Genomic DNA, 15,398 nt, shown 5'->3' on the forward strand with positions numbered 1-15,398 from the left:
TTGAGAAAAAAGATTATTAATGTACCCCTTTTTAGAAGTGAAGTTATAGTCATTTGTTCTGGGAATGTCATTTTCGAGCCTGAGGCCTGAAAAACAGGATCGGGGCTCAACAGGTTAACGGATTGTAATCAACCACTGGTCAGAGTTCTCTTAAAGGTCACATGTCATGGCCCTTTCCACTGATCATAATTCCATTGTTGATGTCTACTAGAATAGATTTATACTGTGCAATTTTCCAAACTCACATTGTTTCGCATACAGCATCTCTGTAAACTACGTGTATTCACTCTCTCCACTAAGCGGCTCGTTGCAGCTCTTGCCCCCCCTCCCTGTGAGCCCAGTGTGCTCCGATTGGTCAGCTCGGCCCCTCTGTTCTGATTTGTCAACCACCAGAGAGGCTCTGCCCCTGTTGACATCTGCCGTAAAGTGGTTTAGCGGGTACTTAGCCCATGGTGTTTTTTCGGCTCTGAGCGGAGTAGCAGAAATGAAATGGCGTCAGTAAAGCCATATATGTACGAACCGGAGTCCGACCCCGAGGGTGAAACGGACCGTGATGGACCTGATCCACCGTCCCAAACAAGAATACAGCAGGCGGTTTCACAGTGGAACGTTTTAATTTTGTATAGCTGCTACATTTCAGATGTAATGTTAGAACTTCATCATTTATCTACATCACAGTAACAAGTGTGTCCGCTGACTAACCAAACTTTCCAACTGTTGTTATTTAGGTGCACGTGTGGAAACTGCGCAGTAATGCCTACCGAGGTGGAAAACCTCTGTTGCAGGGAGATTAGAAAGGTGACAGTGTAGATTTCAAAATACTGCTGCTGGTTTATAAAGCACTGAATGGTTTAGGCCCAAAATACATTTCTGACCTCCTGCTAAATGATGAACCATCCAGATCTCTCAGGTCTTCAGGGACTGGTCAGCTTTCTGTCCCCAGAGTCAGAACTAAACATGGTAAAGCAGCGTTCAGTTATTATGCTCCAAATATCTGGAACAAACTCCCAGAAACCTGCAGGTCCGCTGCAACTCTTACTACTTTTAAATCCAGGCTGAAGACTTTTCTTTTTGTCGCTGCTTTTAATTGAACTATTCATATCTTAGACTGCACTGTAACTTTTATCCATGTATTTTTTCTTTTAATGTTTATTTTATTAGCTTTTCTTTTTAATGCCATTTTCTTAATCTCTTTCATTTTTTGTAAAGCACTTTGAATTGCCTTGTTGAAAAGTGCTATATAAATAAACTTGCCTTGCCTTGCCTTGTAGTGCCGATGAAAGGGAGTCGGGGGCGGTGTGTTTAGAATCAGGTAAATACATGTCTGCTCTGTCTGACAAGCTAGGAATGACAAGCTAAACCTAAGAGCACACACTAAAGGGTCCGTGTGGCAACACTATACCAAAGGTGAATTATGGTCAAAACAGGGTGTCACCACAACAAATACAAAAACACCAACAGTAGCACACAACATTATATACACCATACATACTTGTCAAGTCAATAGACTATATGCCCTTTTATTTATTCTATAGTAATTGAATGTTTATTTTGTAAACCTCGCCATAGTTGGATTTAATTGCTAAACGTATTATGTTACAAATATCTTATCCTCCTATAGGTTTTTAACACGAATGCACCAAGTCCCAGAACCCATTGTGTGCATTGTTGACCACCCCGGACTAGAACCAAACTGCCTCAATCCCTACACCCTGCAGAATCTCCACAATATTTATCGGTTTGATTATGGACCTTTGAGGCGTAGAACTTAAGAAGAGTAAGTTATTTTTAGCTATAATAAACAAAAATAAATGACACCCAGAAAGAGAATCCCACCTGAACAAGCTGGAAGTCCACAATGGTGTTGCTTCCCAGGTGCATTAGTGTGTAGCTCCCAAACTTAGCTGAGTGGCCTGAAGAAAATATAATACAGGAGGTTTCAAGACTTTTCAACAGAATTTCAATGGATAAGTTCGATGAATTGTAATATACACCAGTAACTCTGGCACTAGACTGTCTTGTCTGTTTCTGCTTACCTGGAGAGTCTGCTCTCATATCTCCTGCAACTGTGACCTTTCCCCCCTGGTGGTGTAGTTGCTGGAAAATCTTCAGCTGATCAGTTTTCCACTTGTGGATAATAGCAGGCTCCAGATAATGCCTAGCATGCCTCCTGAAGGTCTCATACTGGAAGATCTCCAGCTGCATGGCTCTGCATATCTATGAATAAATAGAAAAACAGGACAAGTATTTGAAAAAGTCCACTTCTGTCATTTTTCATATGCGTAAGATGGTAAAATACCTTTTTTAGTTGGAAGAAGGAAGCACCAGTGAAGTATGTAGCAGCAGATAATTGTAAGTGGCCAACCGGGGTACTTCCAATGATGGGCTGGCTCTCCCATTGTCTGAAGTAAGTGCAGTTTGGACAACGCTGTTTGAACGCCACAAAAGTCCCATTTTTCATTTTGGACATCACAGTCCGTCTTACAAAACGGACATTTTTCAAACAGCTGTCCGAGGCAGCTTTCAAACACAATGTACTTTGCGTCACTGTGCGTGGATCGTGTCTGAAGTCTAATGTAACAAAACAAAATTAACAATACATGTTAGATGTCAACTCTGAACAACAGTAATAGTAATGTGTACCAAATATACCAAACTTACGATACGTCAGATTCTTCTACAGCAGGGGTGCCCAACCAGTCGATCGCGATCGACCGGTCGATCGCGGGGAGATTCCCAGTCGATCGCGAGATGTGTCTAAAAATAGAACAACAATATTCTGTTTTATCGTTAAATTAATGTCCTGTAACATAATCTTCCTGTGCCAGAATAATGCACTTGAACGCATCAAAGCTTTGTGATTGGCCGGCGTGACCCCATGTGTGGCTGGCCGGCGTGGCTGGTGAGCAGTGGGCAGTGTGCACTAGTTCGCTAACGTTGTTCGTGTCAACAGGAGTGACAGTCCGCACACACACAAGACCGCAATTATGGCAGAAGCAAAACATATATAATTCTCACTCCGAGTGGGAGGATGATTATGTTTGTATGTATTCCAATTCAAAGTCCATCTGTCTCATCTGCAATGCGAGCGTGGCCTTATCGAAGAAGGGTAATTTAGGAGCGGCATTTCAAAACAGTGCACAAACGCTACGAGACGGAATTCCCTCCGGATTCTGCCCTACGCTCCCAAAAGGGGAGGGGCCTGAAATGACAGCTAAATGCACAGCAGTCCATTTTCACCAGGCCCAACAACAAGAGCAAGGCTGCTACCATAGGCATAGCATCTTAACGTGTCAGTCACGTTCTTGCGTAACACATGAAGTCTTTCAAAGACGGCGAAGTTGTGAAAGAAGCATTCCTGGAGGCTGCCGATGAGCTTTTTTGGGGACAGTAAAAATACCAGTAGCATTTCAACAGGTTTTTGATATAATAAAAACTCAAGTTAGATACCGTTATTAATCTGCTGTAAGTTTAAGTTTGTTTGAATTTATTCATTATAATTATTGTACAAAATGGTATAAGAATGCAAACATTAAGATATGTTCCGTTTAAATTGATTATAGTCTATTATCAATTCAGGTTAAGAAGCTAGTGTTGCTTGCATCCTATTTTAAAGGCATTTCTTTTTATACTCTACTAAAATGCAACAAAAAAAGGGTTTGATTCTATTAATGTTGTCTTTTTTATTGCACTTTGGCAGCAGATTCCTGTGTAGCTTCAGATCTGAGTTGTCTTATTAGTAAGCCTAATTTATACTTTTGTAGCAACACTATTTTTATATAATGGCAAAGAAAGGGTTCAGAGTCTTTTCTTTTTTTCCTGTGTCATATGTGGCAGCACTGTTCAATGTTTCTTGAAAACATTACCCACTGTAGTATGTGACGTGTGAATAAACTCCAACTCTGTATCAACAACACTGTTGTGTAACTTCAGTTACATACTTGTATGTGTGTAGATTAGAAAGAGGTAAGATAAAGGATCTGCAGTATTTTATGAAGTATTAATCGTACAAAGGTCAGTTTTATACAAGTAGAAGTGTGTATTTACCTGGTAGTAGGCTGTCAGTAATGGCTACGCCTCTCTATTTGGACTGGTAGATCTCGGCAGACTGGCAACTTTAAAAGTAGCTCTCGGTTCAAAAAAGGTTGGGCACCCCTGTTCTACAGTATCATCAGGGTGGTAACTCGAATCCAGAGTCTCTTCAAATTCAATCGAAGTCTCTCCTTGTTCCTGCTCCAACTCTAGTCGAGGTCTCTTGCTAGGTCCCAATCCTGGGCCCTTTATTGGTGTAGAGGACAAGGGGATTTCTGTGTAGGTGGAAGTTTTAGTGCCAACACTTTTGAAAGACACCGTGGCCTGGATGCCTGTTAATAAAAAGGGAAAAGTGCATAAATACTATGTATATTAGATAAGACACTAATACATTGTAAAAGGCCAACAACTTGTGTACATCTGACAGATTAATTCATGAAAAATGTACAAACTACAAACAGCACTGTATTTCTTGTAGTCAACATAACAGTATTTCTGTGATATACAATAATATCAAATAAGGTTTTATTTATAGAGCACATTTGAAAAAGATTTTTGGTCGAGCCCAAGTGCTGTACATGTAATAAAAGCACAATTAAGGTAATGTATCTGATTTGTCAGTGTTATAGTCTACCTTTGCTTCTCACTGTGTGCCGATTTCAGTGTTCCCCGGGCCAACTGTGTAGCAACAGAAATGGCGGACACTTTACATTCCACTGTCTGTGTTCCCACAGACCGTGTCTCAACCCTCTGAGTTCCCACACAAACAGTCTGGACGGTCTGTTTGACATCCGACTGTACTGGAGCGGTGGGTATTGTGTTCCTGCTGTGATGTACTCTAAGAAAGATACACATAGTATTCATACAATTAATTTTGTATCCGAGGAAAACAGTCAATTTCATAAAAGCAACACTTTTACAATTACAATGTTCTACAGATAGTCTGCTACCTTTTCCCATGTAGCGTAATATTTCAGACTCTTTGTAGCTCAGTAGCATAGCTGCTAGGACCGCCAACTTCAATTTAATTATGTTTGGCGACTGACCGTACATCAGCCAGAGTATACTGTCTGAGTATTTCGTGTGTGTTTGCAGACGAAATTATCCAGCTATGATTATCTATCAGTAATCAACACAGTTAGCTTGCCAGCTAATATGCTAACCTAATATGCAGTTTAACAACTAGTTTAGGCTTAGCAAGAACATCTTAGAATTGCAATATTATACAGTAGGGGTGTAACGGTTCACAAACATTTCGGTTCGGTACGTACCTCGGTTTTTTGGTCACGGTTCGGTTCGGTACGTTTTCGGTACAGCAGAATTTTTTTTCACAGAACAAAACATATATATATATATTTTTTTTATTATTATTAAACTGTGAATAATGTATTCACTCAAATAAATACAAAATATAATAAAATAAACATTAAGGTGCAGCATTTCGATGAACTGAAATAATCTGTATTTGAACTTTACTGTAGGCTACTAGTACTCACAAAACATAAACTATTAGTTTTGGGTTTTTAATTATTATTAAACTGTGAATATTCACTCAAATAAATACAAAATATAATAAAATAAACATTAAGGTGCAGCTTTTCGATGAACTGAAATAATCTGTATTTGAACTGTACTGTACTAGCACCTAAGCAGCCAGTTTGACATTATGACTTGCTTGTCATTGTATTTTCATGTTTTTTTAAAGAAAGATGAACTTGTCCACATTGCTTGCTGAAAGGGCAGATCTGCTGGCACTAACAATGTCTCCTGCTGTGGAGAACACCCTCTCGCTAGGGACAGAGGTAGCAGATACAGCCAGGTAGCGCTTTGCTAACATTGCAACATAAGGATAGTTGGCGTTTGTAATAGCTTTGGCTCGGTCTGATCTTTTTGCGAGTGGTGGAGGCTTACATGCTAGCGGGAGTTGGGTTTGCACTTCAGTCTTTTTTCTTTTGGTACCGGTGATATTCACGTTCGGGTGATGCCTTTTCAAGAGTGTGCAAGTTTGATGTATTGCCAGCCGCGTAACTAATTTTAGTTGAACAATGCCGACAAACAGCTTTGGTTCGGTCCACCTGTCTTTGTCCTTCATCCTTGTACGTAACTGCGAAACCAAAATGTTCCCAAACCGGAGACTTCAATGATGCTGGAGGATTTTCGAGCTCAACTTTATCTGCGTTCGCCATTAATTTTCGATAGTTCCTCAAATTACTGACTACATTTGAACGCATCCCTCTGACCAGCTCTCATAGTATGCCTCTCATCCAATGAAATGACTTGCTCGCTCTATGACGCGTTGAACCCAATGTGACCAAATTACTCTGAATGCTGCGACGCAGCACCTGAGATTACTTCCAAAAAGTTGTTCACGTTCTCAATTTTTTACGTTTAACGTTATATTCGTTCGGTACACTTCGGTACACACCTGTACCGAACCGAAGGGCCCGTACCGAATAATTTCGGTACGGGTACGTGTACCGTTACACCCCTATTATACAGTTAGTCTGCTACATTCGGTCATTCATTGTAGCTGGCATGAAAACAATGTTTTTCATAACATCTCTAGGTTAGAGCTTCTAGCTTAGCTTATTAATGGTAGCTCGGTAGAATACACGAACGGCAACTGTAATTACTGACCGTACGGTTAAATCACCCGGAGTATACTGTCTATGAGTATTTCGTGTGTGTTTGCAGACATTCTCCTGCTATGAGATACATGTAAGGCCATGTGCTAACATCGGTGTTGAGGTCTGGGAATGCTAGGTAGCCCTCGTGTTTACCTCGGTAGCATAGCATTAGCATAGCATTTACAGAGTCGTGGTAGATACATTGTTTGTTTTAAACAGAATAAATACACAAACCACAATGAATACTTGCAGGTTGTGTACCCAAATCTCCCGCTGGTCCAAACAAAGTAGGAACAGCATCGTCCTCCAATATCAGCTTTACAGCAAGTCCGAAGCTAAGGTCCGTGAAATGCCGCGCACACACAACAGTACCGGCTGGTAAATCAGCTGGAACAGTGTTAAAAAGGAATGTCAACCACTGACTTCGTCATGGTTCTGCCTTCGGTACTGCAAACATTGTGGATTTCTCCACACAATACAGGCAACAGACCCTCCGCGACATGACTGGATAGAGCTTTGAAAAGAAGCAGGTTTTACGACACTTAATATGGTCGACTGGCAGAAGAAGTGACGTTGCACGGTGCAGCCACGTCACACGGGGCAGGAAGTAAACAATGGAAACTGAGAAATCTCCAACGAGGCTTTTGGGGGAGGTATTTTCTGTGTTAGAGTTTACTCGCTACAGGGTGTACTTTGAGGGTTTTGACTTTGCAGACTGTTTACATGCATAAAAACCTTCATAACACACAAGGAGACGGGCAATAACCGGAAAAGCATGACATGTCACCTTTAACATTGGAAGGGAGCCACTCGTGGGCGAATCAAACTGTAAACAAAAGGCTTTTTGTCTGGACTCCTGCGCACACAGGTTAATATACTACAAAGGTCACAGTGCCTAGTAATGTTGTAGAATTACCTCCTTGTTTGGGAACATCCTGAAGCATGGGTGGGAGGCTACAGTGATTGTCAACTCAGTAAATCAACTTTACTTGTCAATGAATGATGATTTTGGTTAAGTATTTAAACAAATTAATTTAACATTTGGTTTGTGCTGGATGTTACGTGTGGAATATTAAGGAATATTATATTTGACCGATGGGTGCTCGACAGTGTTAAACTACTTTTTTAGTGATACCAAAAAAGGGATCAAGTGATATTCACAACTTTGGCTAATAGAAAACCCCAAAAAAGAAAGGTTCCAAGCAAGTTCAGTTGAGTAGAGCCGCTGGTACCACACAGTAGAAATGCATGTGAAGCTTCCTTCAAATTATTTGCGGTTTTATATTTTCTAAACGTGAAAGGTTCAGAGACTTGCGGTGAAAACATTGAATGGGTTTTCTTTCTATGGTTACATCCCCTGCTTGCCTATGCCGCTTCATCAAGCTGTACAATTTCATCTAAAGGTCAGCGGCAATAATTGGAATCATTTAAACTTTGATCACAGCATTCAGTGGCAATTTCGATTCAGGAAAACAGCAGCACAACCAGCGAGGTTTTTTTCTCCTGCTGATCAGGTGAAGGCAGCTAGTTGGCACTAGAAGTTTGCTGATAAATTGTTTCAGGGTGGCAAACAGCCTCTGTTTTTGTTGAACTGACATGGACAAGACTAGTTTGTGATTAAGTTCAAGCAGTCAGACATTGAGAAGTCCCTCCAGACCTTAACTTTCCTTTAAGATCTTTGTGGGACAGTTTCCTGTGCCTTGGCTTTGCTCTGGGGAACACCCAGTTTTCCCACAGTCACGTGATGTCTGAGTGAAAGGAGCCTTTGTGGGGTTACTTATGTGCTTCTTAGAGAACGTGACCCCGACATTGGAGACGATGAGAAAGTAGTGCTGCTGTCACAATCATCTTTGTACACAGTGTCAATCACACTGTACACTGTACCCCTCCCCTGTGTTTGTTTAACTTCATCATGCAGTTCTGCAGCTTCTTAGATTCTTAAAATGACGTACTCTCCTGATGTTGGCCTAGCACTGGTAGGGCGCAGACATGTGATAGGTGGGACGCGATGAACGGGAGATTATTATTATTTTTTTAAATACATTTTTTGGACCTCAGGCCGGAATCGAACCTGGGTCCTCGTGGGGCTTGAAAAGGCCCACCTGTTCAAAGTGGGGAATGACAGAAAAAGTTTGAGAACCACTGGCCTAGCTTGACTGGAAGGGTCCTTCATTGTTGCACATTCTTTTGATCCTGGTAGCTTGAAAGTTTGTCAAAATAACTGGTGGAATAAAAAGGATAATACACAAAGCTGTATGCCTGCCCCTTGACGTTTCAAAGCAAGTCGGTTGGCATTAGCTGGATTAAAGCCTTATTGTGGAAACAGCAAAGCCCCACTTGAGTTGCCAGTTTAACATGCAAATAAGTGGTTGAGCTTGGCAGGTCCCTTTTTTATTTCAGCAGAGTTCAGGCAAGTCACCATCATCAGATCTCATTTTCTCAAAGGATATTTTTGTGTCCATACAGCTTATTGGTCTGGCAGAAAGGCACTGGCCGGGCGTTTCATGACATTGTTTTTTCACTAGGAACACCAATGAAGATTCTTACCCTCAGACTTTGTATAAAGGAACTTCTGCGCTCTGTTTGACAATGGTAGAGCGAGGAGGAAAATCCACGTATAGCTAAAAGTACAACACTCAGTATTTCTCTTGGCTGATTTGCTTGAATAAACACAGCCTTTCAAGTTTTATCCTGATAGTTTCCGTCTGACAGACAGGGCCTAAATCAAGCTTCTTCTGCAATTGCTACAACCACTGATTTTCTGAAAAGTTGAGATTTTCAAATCAAAGTTCTCAGAGAGCCTCAAAAAAACAGACGCCATGCGCTCTGCTCTCCCTGCATGGGAAACGATTGAAAACATACGCTGGTTGTCTTAAAACACGATATGGTTACTAAGGCCCTTAACCAGGGAGAGCTGTGGTAGCAAATGCGTCTATACAGAAGGTCTGAGGTTTTTCATGTGTAAAGATGCTGTAAATATCGGTTGTGATCACATTGTATAATCCCCTGCAAATAAATATGCCTGCATCAACCCTGCTAATTAAGTTAAATTGTTATAAATACAGACTTTTGTTACTGTTTGGTTACATTTATAAGGACGTTTTCATGACAAACAGCACTGGGATTCTCTGTAAGCAGGACACCATTTTGTGCCGGCTTATCTTCCCGAGTGTTCTGTTAAACAGTGTTGGGGCAACAACCAGCTGGAGCTTAAGGTTTCACACAGAGGAGATCATGTCCGCTCTGTTGTATTAGGTGCTGTCATGCTGCAGGGCTGGGTTACAGGAACAGGAGCATGTGAATCTAAGGCAGCGCTGGGTCTCCTTCTCCACTGTCCTGCTCCTGTGGAGACATCTGTCCACTGTTCTACTCAAACCTTAGCCCCCTCATATTTGATAGCTGCCTTAGTTTCATCATCAACTCATGTGGATTTATATTTTATTAAAAGATAGGCTATTTCAAATCAAATAAGTCCAGACAATAGACTCGTGCATAGCGCAAAAAATATATAATTTTAAAATTGGGATTATTTTCACCAAACATCATAACCAGAGGGATTTACATTTGTCGGACTTTAACATACCGGCTAAAGGAAACCCTGCCATGCGAGTCTGTTCATGATCTCAATCATAATATGATAGACACTACATTTTTCTAAATAAAACAACATTCTACTGGGGACCCACTCAATCTCCACGACCACAGAGTGCATACATTAGCCTTTTCCAGCGTTGTGCAAGAATAATATGCTTAATTCATTACACGTGGTGTCAGACAGCTTGGAGTATGGGGAAGGCTCACATACATCAGGGTGTAGGGTAGTCGTTACGTGATGCGCTCTCATCAGGACCGTGGACAGAACTGTGAATAGAGGGTTAATGTTTCCATCAGACTCAGATTCACCACGTGCGCCCGCCCTGGCCCTGGCCGGCCATGTCACCTGAGTGCCTCGACCCTAAGGCTCCTCTCCTGCATCGTCATGTTTTATTCAGCACCAGGGGAGTATTGGAAAATCGCCCATTGCAGTCAGGCAGGCAGCAACCTGAGCAAATAATCCAGGTCTTTCACAGAAGATCCCCCTCTCTACTCCCCTGTGGCCCCAGTAACAGAACACACCTACAACTGAATATGATGATGACAGAAAGCCACAGATTTGACATCCATTATTCAACGGTGGGTGCAGGAGGGTTAATATATACATGGCGTACAATGGGGATTCTGTGAGCCAACTACTGAATAAGTGCAGGAAGGGTTGGCCACCAATACAAGTTTGTTTTAAAGTGACTAGAAAGTACACCAACATATCTCCCAAAAACATTTAGATTATAATGGATTTAGAGGACATGTTAACATTTATTTCTTATTTATCAGTGAGCCGTAGAGGTTAACAGAAATGAAACAATGATGCATAAAGCTTAACACCTGGATTCAAACCATGTCAGAAACTGGGGGAATATTCAGGGTCACTGGCTTGTCAGTAAACCTACCAGACCATTTCCGTACCTAAATTCCATTTAAGGGTAATTGGACTTTCTGTGTTCTTTGAATAGGTTAAGAGCTCTATTTCATACCACAGTTGGACATTTCTTAGCTGCATATCCTACTCCCTAGTGAGAGTGAAAATGCAACCGGTTTTCTTCCATTCCAGGCATACCAGTTGTTAAAGACAGGAAATGGAACAGTAAAGGTATGTGTTATCAGGTTAGACACATGCAGCCATTAATGTTAACTCTGTTTCCTCCATCTCAACCTGCATTAGGCCCAATTTTAAACTAACCATGCATTATGTTAAGGTGGAAACTTGTGTAAATGTACAGTTTTATCTACTATCTTTGTTTACCCAAAGAGTCCTGCACTCATTGTTTTGTTGATTTTCTTAACATGAATGTCCCAATGTAAATGATAACCAAAATACATAATCACAGCCTGAGAGAAAAAACAAATATCGCTATTATAGTTTGTTTCTTCTCGTTGTATATATGCCATTGTTTTATGGGAAATGAGTGCAGACTAACCTTTGTGTCATTCAGTGTTAATACGAACATATTACACGCATATAGTCAGGCTGTATATGGGTTGAACAACCAATGGATCTCCTGACAACAAGTTAGATCCAGGCCTTATTAAATTAATAAGTCTTGACATTTTGGATTTCAGTTGGTCATTTTTATTTACTTTCAACTAATTATATTACTTTTCTTACTTTTTTTATAGACACAGTTTGGGTGCTTAACTGCGGTAGTAATAACCTGGTTTTGCTGATTTTCCTAAATCAATTATTCAGGACTAACCTATGACTATTTCTTTCATCAGTATCTAGCAGCTAAAATAAGAATGTCACTGGTCTGGGTTCTTTAACTCTGCCTCGTGCAGGGACACACAGGGGAAGTGAACCCTCCAGCCAGTCGCATGCTGCTTATTAATAATGGAAAAGCAATATACTGTCACAGCCGGAGATGTACTGTGGTAAGGTCAGGGAACCTGGAGATCACATTACCTCCCCAGATGTTGGACAGACATGGAGGGAAGGAGGCGAGGGAATGTATTTTTTTTCAAATGAGTCCAATTAATTGGGATATATTCAGGCCAAACATAACAATGTCTCCTTCCTTGTAATAAGATAAGATAAGATGGTACTTTATTGATCCCAATTTGGCATAGGTTTTATGAGGTGGACTCTTTGTGTCTCTCACCCCTTTGTTAAATGGACCAACAGTTTGGTGAGAAGGACCTATACTGTGTGAGTGATGACGTATTTCTTTCTCCGGAGTTAGCATTGCAAGGTCTCACAGCATCAACACTGCTAAGCTAAAAGGGGCTAATGTTGGGCGTAATGACCTTGTCGGTCTCATTTAGTCACTTGTTAGCAAAGCTATTTAATACACATAGACACATTTTACCATGTTTTATGTCGTCCATAAAAAAAAACATGTTAAAATATAACTTGGCTTTTGTCTGGCAATTACACACAAGGAATACTATGCCTGCAACCAAGCCCTCCTGTACTTTTACTGCATATCCTAGCTGTGCTCGGTCTGAATATTGTTAGCACTTGTTGCACAGTGATGCCTTGATGAATTAAGGTTTGAGTAGCAGTGTGATTAGTCCTAAAGGCAATGTCATTACAATTCAGCTCCAACTAGAGCAAGTGAGATATTTAGGGAAAAGAATGTGACATTTTGTACAAAGCTACTGAAAATGCCTGATTTTGAATAGTAGTCCAAATGAATTCTTTTTGATGAGAAGTGTTATGACATTGTGATCTAAAGTATAATCCCCTAGACATGCTTTGCTATGTTTCAAGAGGATGGATGTTCTGTTTTTTGAGTGAGTGTGGGTGTGCATTGAACAGTTCCTGTTTGATAAGCAGTCAGCATTTTACAGCATGTTTGCCTAAGGCTTTATGTATTGATCTTGCCTGATTTCATGCAGAGTCATGGGGCCTCAGTTATATGACCAGAGTGGAGTTATGAGACTTTGATCACTTCCACTATCATTGTTCCCTAAATGGTGAACAATGGCCTATACTTTCCTCAATAAGATATGTTCTCAATATCCTGAGGCCAAACCCTTTAACTCATGTTTGAAGTGACTATGGGATGCTGACTGGGTTTTCTGACATTGCTCCATTTTAGAATACAAAATAAAAGATACAAATGTTAAAATACACATTTTAATCTAAACAATAATTAAAAGTAGGAACTGTAAATAAAAATATATGATGAATACCAATTAAATAGAATTAACCGTTTTTATTAACATACGAATATAAAGTACATTTTGCAAACTATAATATATAACAATATACAGTGTATTGCAATATATGCATTAAGCGATCCCCACCGCTAGTACTAAATAACAACGAAGAATATGTGACCCGCTCTATCGAAATCAGTCGGAAGTCGCAACGGCTCATTTGAAAATAAACGTGGATTTGTGTAAAGAAATAGTTTTTCGGGGTTCGGGTGTTTTGTTTGATTTTAAACAAACAAAGTCTTGGCTTTCAGAATATGAAACTTTTACTTCCAAAATCACACGATAAATACATTTTTGAAGCTTGTAAAGGGACGAAGACAGGCACCTCTCACTCGCAATCTGCTCTTCTGCAGCGCCGCCCCCCCTCCCTCCGGCTGAAATTATGAATGTAAGAGTATAGTAATCATAGATAACACGGCAGGGTCCGTTACAGTTTGTTTTCATCTGATTTCAATTAAACAAAGTCTTGGCTTTCAGAATATTAAACCTTTTTCGGCAAATTCAGATGATAAATACAACTTTGAAGCTTCGGCATAATTACAAGCGGAGAACGGAGTAACTTAACGTCACAGCAGGCATAACAACAGCCGGTGTTTCTCGTGAGGGTTTTCCCCGGGAAACAAACACAATACACACAAACGCAAAATTACTAGGGCTGTCAAACGATTAACATTTTTAATCAGATTAATCACAGCTTTAAAATTTATTAATCATGATTAATCACCATTCGAACTATGTCCAAAATATGCCATTTATTTATGTATATTTTTGTGGGAATGGAAAGATAAATGAAAGAAGGCGGATATATCCATTTAACATACAGTATCTATGTTTATTAAAACATTTTTCTGCGTGTCAAAATGAAAGACAACCCACACACACCTATCAATCATCAAACCGTGGGGTCTTAATTCATACGTGTTGATTTCTATCAACGGGGGAGTACTTCAGGAAAGTCGACGGGGGGGGGGGGGGGGGGGGTAGTGGAGTACTTCGTGACCACAGAGTGTAAACGTTGTGATCAGCTGTTTTAGCGCAGTTCTCCAGTGAAGGGGGGAGTCTCCCTCCGCAGCCGGTTGGCGTAGTTTTGGCACAATTCCGTTGTACAGACCGACGTTAACAGCAGCCCTGTCTGTGCACACGGAGACCGACTCTGTCGTCCGGTGATCTAACCGCCTTCTGGAAAAGCTTCACAAGTACGTTGGTACGCAAATGCGCTTTGTGACACAAGTGACGGTACGCATTTCAGATTACACACATAACCTGCGTACCAGTTATGTGCACCCCTGTACTACAGCTAAAGTATTCTCCGTCGGGACTTCCTGCAACAACACCACGCCGTTATCAAAGATGTTCTATTGAGAAGACGATCACTACGTGACAAAAGTTTTCAAAACCGTGGTTACTGAAATCAATCTTACTAACTGCTGTCTGTGCAATTTACTCCGCGCGAGTTGGCAGACTTTATTTCGCTTTCTTTAACATCATTTTTCATGGTGGGGCTAAGCCATTTCTTGGTATGGGTGTAGCCTACCCCAGCCATACCCTGGCGCTGCCACTGGTGGCACGTATGGGGCGGGCCATTCTGCACATGCGTTAAATGCGTTAAATATTTTAACGCAATTAATTCAAAAAATTAATTACCGCCGTTAACGCGATAATTTTGACAGCACTAAAAATTACACAAACACACACACACTCGCGAGCTTCCCCCAGACCAGTAATCCAAACGAAAATATCTTCCCTCCGTAGTATTTTGATCATTTGCTCCGCTAATCAATCAGATCGATGGATTCCAGAGAAGAGGAAACTTTGAAGGCCTTTTTCTCAAAATGAGGACTTGGTGACAGTCATTATATAATGTGACATATTTTGCTTAATATTTGGAGTACAAAAACAATCCTGATATCATTAGAAAGCTAGGAATCTCCTCTTTCCAGCAGTGTATACAACTCAAAATGTGTCTTCGGGTCAATGCGACTG

At 40.7% G+C, this 15,398-nt stretch overlaps 1 protein-coding gene across 1 annotated transcript in view; it reads left to right on the forward strand.

Moving 5' to 3' along the window:
- The window catches only part of march5 (membrane-associated ring finger (C3HC4) 5), a 61,046-nt gene that overhangs the window by 17,742 nt on the left and 27,906 nt on the right, over positions 1-15,398 (forward strand). The window lies entirely within an intron of this gene.

The sequence above is a fragment of the Gymnodraco acuticeps genome, unplaced genomic scaffold (assembly GCF_902827175.1).
Source record: "Gymnodraco acuticeps unplaced genomic scaffold, fGymAcu1.1, whole genome shotgun sequence".
Classification (NCBI taxonomy): Eukaryota; Metazoa; Chordata; class Actinopteri; order Perciformes; family Bathydraconidae; genus Gymnodraco; species Gymnodraco acuticeps.